The sequence below is a fragment of the Cucurbita pepo genome, chromosome 7 (genome assembly GCF_057944985.1).
Source record: "Cucurbita pepo subsp. pepo isolate OVF chromosome 7, ASM5794498v1, whole genome shotgun sequence".
Classification (NCBI taxonomy): Eukaryota; Viridiplantae; Streptophyta; class Magnoliopsida; order Cucurbitales; family Cucurbitaceae; genus Cucurbita; species Cucurbita pepo.
The window spans coordinates 7,880,039-7,889,805 of NC_141804.1; positions in this window are offsets into that span (position 1 = coordinate 7,880,039).

The following is a 9,767-nucleotide window of genomic DNA, read 5'->3' on the forward strand; positions in this document are numbered from 1 at the left end:
AAAGAGAGTTGTAGCTTAGATTACTCTCCTTAGAAACACGAGAAAGACCGTGGATACCTACCAAGATAAGGATGCAAAAAGAGCCTCGAAATAAGCTGCTTACTGAGTATTTTTATACTCATTCCTTTCTATTTTTTTTTTTCAGGTGACTGATGCCATGGTTCGAGGTGGGAATGCGTGCTGAATCTTAATGTCACAGAGGAGTGTCCCAGAGCATCTAGGAGTCTGTGCATATTTTTGTTTAGATCTGTTATGCATTGTTTTGTAGACCATTTACATACTTTTCATATAACTCATATGCTACTTGAACACCTTGTTTTGGATTTCAAACTTTCTACATAATTGCTAAAGTTTTTGTAATTTCATCTTATCCATTTGTTTTTACATGATTTCATTGCATAGTCTGTTGGTCCAGCCCTTGATTTTGAGATTCAAATTTTGGGGTGTGACATATCATATGACAACATCTATATATCCGTCATTCACATGTCGTATCATAATCATATCATATCGTAAACACTTCGTGATCATATCATTCCCTAACTTATCATAGTCTTAACGTTCTTATACCTATCACAGTCATGTCGTTACATGAACGTACCTTAGTCATATCATCACAGGAACGTATCCTAACGCTATCGTTCTATCAATTAACCACACACCTATCCCTTTCTATCCATAACTTAACCGTATCCTTTTATCAATCTCTCATATCCATAGCATTTCGGTATGTAACCTAACCTTAACGTTTCATGAACGTATCTTACTCCTATAGTTACATTTTGTTTTGTGCATCCTTCTCGTATCTTATCTCAAACATATCATTGAACACATCGTACCGTAATTATTATCATACAATTCACATATTATAACATATACATAACATATCATAGGCATATCGATCCCCAAACAATTCACACATATCAATATATATGACACGTGCAGAACAACGGAGCACGTGTCAACATCAAATATAACCATGCCGATAGTAAGGCCACTTACCTGATCAGCTTAGGCTGATGTCCCGAAGTTATCCTAAATGAAAGTTTGATTCTGTCTATTGAAATCCAAATCACTTATATGAGCCCATGACATCAATTTCAAGTTTGAAGTTTACAAAATTGTTTCTCTAATTTATATTCGTCCATGTGTTATACTTCATGCGTAGAGTCTTTGCATGAGTTAAGTCTTGAAATATTTATATATGTGTTATATTATTATTTTCATACCAACCATTTAATACTCATTAACATTTTTTTAGATATTCTATTTTCTCGTGTGTTTATACCTTTTAACATTTTCTATGTATTTTCAAGGATGGTGTTTTTTTTTCTTCCTTTTCATTATATTAACAATCTTCCCTCTCTATTTGTTTCCATATTTTCAATTATATTCACAATCTTCCCTCCCTATCTTTTATTGTGTTCCCTTCTTTTCTTCTTTTTAATTATATTCACAATCTTCTCTCTCTATTGGTTTCTTCTTCACATTTTTTATCTTTTAATTATATTCACAATCTTCCCTCTCTATTCGTTTCCTTCTTCACAATTAGTTTTAGCCGATCTTTTAATCACTTCTTACTTTTTCCTCTTAAAATGGCTACGAGTTTTCCTAAAACTCATACAAAATTCTTTTGTTTAATCCCTAATTCAAAACTAACTAATGGTAACCAAATTAATAAAATTAATATCATTAAATAAGAGGAAAATTACTAACAATATCTCTTTCCAAAACTATATCGGAACCTTTTTGTTTTTATGTTTGTGTTTGTTCTTGAGGAATTCTGATACAGTTAAATCTTTCAAACTTCTTATCAATTCTACTACTCTGTTATCGATCATGATTATCTAGAGAAGTTAAATTGCTAAATAAAACTAAATAATTGGTTAAAGAAAGAGGAGATTTGAGATATAACTTCGGGTAAATCTCAAATCTCTCTTCATGTAAATCTTCACCATCTCCTATAGATGTGCTGTGAGGCATTTTTGTTTTTTTCCTTTTTTTTTCTTTGTTACAGGAATTCCTGTCGTTTGAGAAGATGGTTGTTGTTTTATTTATTTATTTTAATTATTATTATATTTTATTTATATATTTATTTATTTATTTATTATTGTTATTATTATCATTTTTTAAATTTATTTGTATTTCTATTTTTTCGGTGGTTACACTTAACCGATCATGTTAAGCCTTCTATTAAATTTTCATGAGTAACGGAGTCCATTTAGTATGCATTGTTTTCAATTAGTAGTCTCATAGGTGACTTTTCATTTTCGTACTCAAACATTGTGTTAAGGTTTTATTTTGATGATGTTATTTCTTTTTCTTGTTTTAAATTGAACATATAAGTCCATGGTTTCGTTTGAAACGTTTTTTTTTTTTTTTTTATTTCTAGATATGTTATTAAAGACATGCATGTAGTGATGTCTCTAATTTAGGCAAGAAAATAAGAGAAATTACAGAAAAACTAGATCAAGAAGGCACACTTCATCTAAGTAACCACACAGACTTTAAGCAAGTAATACTTGTAGGGATCACTAGGGCATGCTAGCAAGCGAGCATTCCTTACCTTAGGTGGTTAGAAAATGTATGTTTTGGACTTCGAAAGCGCATTTTTGGAAGAGTATGAGTTATATGTATGTTATAAAAATTATCATTATGCCCCTAGGTTGAGATTTCTAAAAAGCATGTTGTTTTTATGTGTTATAAAAAGTTAGAAAGGTACTATGCATGGCCACAATACGAGTTGGACAATATGGACAAGTAAGCTATGTAAAGGTAAGAAATTACCAAAATGTCCCTATGATGAGATAAGTGATGAATGTTGTTTTAAATGCTTTCCGCGGTGTATGGAAGTATGATGGAATTTTGTGATCTATGCTACGGGAGATTGATGGATGTGATTTATGATATATGATGTTTGTGCATTAGGTGATTAATAGGACTATCTCCCTATTATACATTTATGAATGAATAGGATATGCTTTTCTTGTTTTAGGTGATCAATAAGAATATCTCCCTAATAAAGCATGCATGAGCAAACGAAGCTAAGATTAAGTCACTCGAACTAAACAATTTACAGGTTGGCCTAAATCAGAACGTTTCTAATAGACAATTGTGAGCCCAACAGAGATCTAAACTTGAGTACACCTATAGACTAGATTAGCCTCGAGGAGCTAACATCGAGCGTTCTAAAAATATGAGATGTAAACTAAACCACCTCAATGCCCTAAGAACCTAGTAAATCTATGCATCATTAAGTGAGACTAAGGAAACTTAACAAAAAACCCAAGACCACTTGAGAGACTATTGAGTGTAGAGTCGGGACAAGATTGAAACCGCGATCCAATTAAACCGATTGTGAAGAGGGACTTGGGACTACACAGGTAGTTAGCTCTTGACAAGGACTTCTTGTAGAAATGGGCAAACCCGTAAATCGGTCTTAGATGGACTTTTGACTACATGGGTAAGTGTCAAGATGAGAACTCCTATTGAAGGTAGAAACGGGTCTAGGCTGGTTTCGCGATTTCATAAAGTAATCATGTAAGAGATTAGGGACTACACAAGTAGGTGGTTTAGGGTCAATATTTCTATTGAGTGTAGAGATAGGCCAAGACCGACATCGCGACTCCGTAAACTGATCACAAAAGAGACTAGGGACTGCACTGATAGTTGAAAAGGAGAGTGCCTCTATTGATTGTAAGAGCAGGTCGAGGCTAACGCTGCGATGTCGTAATCGGTCCTAAAAGGAAATAAGGACTACACGGGGTAGAAAATTCATGATGGTTACCCCTAATGAATGTGGTATGGCCCCAGACCTCGACATAGTCTGCGACATGTAAGAGAACTTTCTAGAGCCTAAACAAAAACTCGTGGAGATCTACTAGAAATTGGATGCAATGAGAGCCTACAATTAGGTTCTTTAATGAGTATTTTTATACTCACCCATTTTCCCCTTATGTTTTTCAAGTGTTCATAGGTTGTTGTTTGAGGTGGAGGAGTGTTCGAGAGCTATACAGTCACAAACAGGGTCGTTCTGGAGCGTCAGTTCGTTTTTGTGTTTGAATCTTTTGTATTTTATTTTGTAATTGTTTCCGTGTTTGTAATAAATTTTAACATCTTATAATTTGATTTTATCTTGTATTTAATTTTGGTGTTGTTTGTCTTTACTTGGTTTTCAATTTTATTAGATCTTCGTAATTTAATTTATTTTACTTTTTTTTTCTCTTTTTCTTTTTAGTCACGGTCACAAAGCCTTGAAAATTGGATCGTGATAGAGGGGTCCTTTCCAATTCGTCTTGTATTTGAGTCTTTTGTATTTCGTTTTCTAATTCTATCCAAAATTCCATTTCTCTTTTGCAATAAATTTGAACATTGAGTTGTAATGAGATCCATTTTATGGGACTTTCATCTTTTATTTTATTTTATTTGTTTTTTTATTTATTTTTGGTCTTTATCTTTTTAGTCACCGATCAAGATTCGAAATCTAAAAAATCGGATTGTGACAATATAAAATACAAGTAATTTATCAATAAATGAGAAAATGTTCAATTACAAAAATTAATAGCAACATATTTGACATTTTATAATCAAATTATTAATTTTCAATAAGCTATATTGGTTTTTATGATATTACATTTTATTTTAAAACGATACTATAGCAAATTATCAAGAAGTATAAAAATAAATAAAAGAAAATTTTATTTCTCATTTTCCCCGATGGCAAAAAAAAAAAAAAGAACACGAGAACTTAGAGTTTATGATTTTGCTAGTCATGGGAATAAACTTAACAAAGGCTCGAATGGTAGGCTTAGAGGGTGGTCCCCCTTTCTCGTGTAAGCTCCTTATTTATTCTTTCACTCATCTTTCTCCTTCAAAAGAAAGTGTTTCAAGTCGCCCAAAACCTAGAGCTAACGTTTCAATCGGAAATCCACGTCGGATCGCGGCGAGACGAAAAAGGCAAACTGAAGCTCTGGACATCCCTCCATTTGAATCTTTACTCTGTTTTGGCTACGATACGATAGAAAAAAAATATGTAGAAGTTGCCTTACTCACTTAGGGCGGTTTCCATAGAACTTTTTTTCTTGAAAGAACGCCCACACAATTTGTACATTTTGTAATGCTTTGTTGCATAAAAAGAAAGTGATTATATTTGCATGTGGTTTAGATTTAGGGTAACCACTAGATCCACTTCCATTAGTTTGAGTGTTTAGTGAGCGACCAAAGTTCCCTTAAATCTACAAATTAAATGCACGTGAATGAACTCGGTTTTTTGGTCTTTTGATGAACGATATGAATCTTTTATGGATTAAAGTAATGATTTCTTAATTAAATAGTTAACTTAAGTTTTAAGTCTAAGAGATATTTATATTATCTATTACAATTTTTTTTTTAATATAAAGAAAGAAACTCTATTGAAATTCTAAATTCAAATTAGAAAATTATAAATTAAAAAATATTGTTGGAAGTTGAAATTTGAATTAGAGAATCACATTGGGATTGAAATTTGACTTTAAATTATATTCAAATTAAACTTTCACAATCTTTGGTTATACAAGAATCATTCTTTGAAAATAAAGTTTCTTCTAAATTATCGATCAAGTGACGCTCTAGGTCAAGTTCGAATATGGTATGATGTTTGTTTATATAGTTATTTTACACGATTGAAATAATATATATTTTTCGTATTATATTATACGTCAAAAACTCATTCACGGAAGGTTTAATATTGTTTTCAATTGAAACTATGGCCATGAGAGTTTTAATAATGTTTTCAATCTTTGTTTTAAGACTATTTTAAAATTTGGCGATTGAAACTCTCTCGTAATCAACACCCGCTTGAGGCATTAAGTTAATATTTTCTTTTAAGTAACTTGTAAAATCGATCGTTAGACTAGTCGACATAAACTAGGTGAGGCATTTTGGCTTAATTTTCTTCGGGACGAGATGTGAGATCCCAAATCGATTGAGGAGGAGAGCGAAACACCTTTTATAAGGGTGTGGAAATCTCTCCCTAGCAGACGCGTTTTAAAAACTTTGTGGATAAGTCCGAAAAGAAAAACACAGAGAAGATAATATCTGATAGTGATAAACTTGGGCCTTAATCTTTTAAACCACATCATTTCTGAAAACAAATGGTGGAAGACTGTCGTGATATGTTGTTGAAAGATGTTCCCTAAAGCCTAGGAGGCATGTGCTTTGTTAAGCTGGCACGTACCTTTGACTTAGTAATTGGGACAATTAGTGAAGAAGACATGTTATTGTGTTATCCTCTTCTATGAGCATTGGCCTATAAATTAGGAACATAATTTCAAGATAATCATGAATGATGGCTTTCCAAATGGTTGTTTTATTATAAGTAATTATTTTTTAAAATATGATTTTCCAAATAATTAAGAATTTTTCTTTAGAGATAGTAGACGATAAATGATCGACAATTGTTATGTCTCCTAAAGATGATTTTTATACTGACAATTAAAGAGAGAAATATTTATATAATTTTTATTCCGAGACAATTTCAAACTCTTTAAAAGATAATTATTGAAAGAGATTGCTACAATAGTTTTGTATAAATTTTCGAACCATTTAATATTTGCTTATTAAATATTTATGAGTTATTATTGAGTATATATTAATTTATAAATAGATAAGCATGAGTTGATTACACTGAGTCTTGTGTATTAATGGGCAACAAGTAGCACTTATGAACTTGGATGGGAAGTTCCTATAAGATTTGATAGAGAATGCTTTTAGGATGAGCTCTAAGAGTTAAGTTCGAGTGTTGTTATGAAAGCATGAGCTCTAAGAGTTGAGTTCGAGTGTTGTTATGAATGATTGACGAGCATGTGGGGTTCCGTAATTAACTCAGATACTACGTTTCTCTTAAATTATGTTGATTGATACATGCATTGATGTGTGGGAACGGATAAAGGTTCTACCAACAAACCTTTACTCGTAAACCTGATTCATAGGGATCCACATAGTGATTTACTATATTGCATTGATCTAGAGGTTGCTTCACAATTTTTGTATAATGTGGTGACTACTAAAGGGTCATCAAGTATGCTCTATTTTGTTAACTTGGTAAGCTTAGCTTTAGGCGATTGATTGTGTGTTCTCTCTAAAAAGCGAAGATAGTAAAAACTTTATTGAACTAGGGTGTGAATGTTTGTTTGGCTAGACTATGATCTGGACCAAATGTCTCCAATAGTCCGATCGCATTAGAATATCGTGAGAGACAATCATAGAGTGCAACTTTAGTACTTTTGACTGAACCAGACTCAAGAAGTCGAAACTGAGAAACCTAGAGACGTGAATCCATGTCAAGGCCGTCAAACCACCCAGGGACCTAGAAGACCACCACGAAAACCATGGTAGACAAAAGTAGTCGCCAAGGCCAATAGTAGTAGGTACAGTGTCTACAGAGCTTCCACTTTCCTTTCCACTTCGATATGGTACTGCTGAGCTAGGGATGAGGCTGGTTAGGGATGTGAGACTCAATAGTTCAGTTGGATTACCCTGCATAATGGATCTATCTTGTGAATGAGCATTGATTATATGGGTTGTCATTTCTTAAAATACTCAAGCCACGTGCTGCCAATATTTCAGGTTAAGGCAACCCATTCCTGTACGGCTGACGGCGGCATCGCAACTCGAGACCATGGCACATGCATAGGGTAGTCGTATTATTTTCTTCGGCTTAGGCTAGAATAGGATGTTTTTTATTTAAATTTTTATTTATTTTATTTAGTCTTTTATTGTGTCATTTTTAAAAGTGTTTTCAAACATGTAAGTCCATCGCTGTGTTTAGCGGAAGGTTGTTTATTAAAGTTTAAATGAAGTATTTCCGCATTCATGTTTATGACATGTATATAGTAGTGACCTTAAATTAAGTAGAAAATTTCGGGTCGTTACAGGTTCTATGTTATCAATATTGTGGTTGTTGCTTATTTGTTTTTAGCCTAATATTGCTTTCTTATGAATTATTTTCAACACATTTCCTCGTTCATGTTTTCTTGCACATTTTTTCTCTCAAATGTGACCGAGACTCATTCATACAATCGAATTGTTCGCGACTTACAATTTTCATTCGACTGATTTTTCGCTTGGTTAGAACAAGTTTCACAGCATCGTTGTTTCGCACAATGTGATCGAGGCATGTGAAGGTCCCTCTTTTGGCTCATTTGGACTCTTGTTAGTTTTTTGTCCCGATTTCGATTCTAACCCTAATTTTACTTGAATTAGGACCTACTACAAAAATTTTAAAAAAAATTTGAGCTCCTAACATGTGGAAAAGCTAGCTCGAAAATACACATTTCATCCAAGTAATTAGTCACAAGAACTTTAGGCAAGTAATACTTTTAAGGATCGCTGGAATGTGCTAGCACACGAGCATTCCTTACCTTAGGTCATTATAATATGCATGTTTAGCACTCAAAAGGCATTCCTTACCTTAGGTCATTAGAATATGCATGTTTAGCACTTCAAAAGGGAAATTTTGGATGCGAATGCATTATCTGTGTGTTATAGAAATTACCGTTATGTCTATAGAATGAGATTACGAGATGAATGCTAATTTTATACCTTTTACAAAGAACTAGGATGAGAAAATGCATGACTAGTGAATAAATTGGGCGATATGGATGAGATTTGTGATGAAATGTTGTTCGAATGTTTTCACTGTGTTAGAACAAGGATGGGATGTTGTGATTTGTTCTCCGAACAATTGATGGATATTATCTCCCTGTTAAGCTTATTTGCTTATTTTCTTGTTTGTTTGCATGAATATCTTAGCCTATGTTTTCAATAATTTAGCTGATCGATAATACGAAAACTTATCTAGACAAAAGTTAACTTATCTCGACTTTTACATTAGTTGTTAGGACAAATTTTTTCTCGACGAAATGCCATTTTCATTGGAAACTGACTTTCCTTAAGCGGGGTAAATATAATTTTATTATACATAATTTGTACATTTTGTAATGCTTTGTTGCATAAAAAGTGTAACGACCCTAAATTTCCACATATCTAGAGTCGCCACTAACGTCTCATGTTCATCTCTAATGCTGAATATAAATCTAAGAATGCTCATCTTTATTAGTGAAAAAATTTAAAACTTCAGAATACGTTCAAACATTAGAAAACACTGCCGGACTTACGTGTTTAAACATTATGCTGGAGTTCAAAAAAGATAAAAACAATTATAAATTAAATAATTTAAATGAATGAAATGCAAATGCCCTATCCTAACCAAGACTAGGAATTTTAGATATGTAACTATCCTATGCACGCGCCACAGTCTCTGATCACGATGTCACCGTCAACCGTACATGGGAGCCTTGCCTTTACCTGAAAAACAATATGGCACACGGCCTGAGTATTTCGAAGAAATACTCAATAAGTGACCCCACTATAGGGGTCATGCTAATGCAACCACATGCAATCTTGAATTAGGGACCTATCTCTAATCATCTTAGGGGTGGCCTCTAGTCTCGGACAAATTAGATGTGTAGTACTTCCCTACACACGACTCACACGTGCGAGTGTGAATCCCCAGGGCACTCACACACCCCCTGGACCCTCTGGTAAAGCTAATCTGTAGCGACGTCCAGAGGTCAGCGGAACCCCATAGTGTCATGCGCCTCATGAACACCCTCATATGTGTGCATTCGCACCTGTGCCCATTCGCGCTCATCATATGGTGCAAGTCCGCACTCATCATCTCTAGGGGAAGTAGCCCTATGCTTATGAACATACAATATGCATGAGGT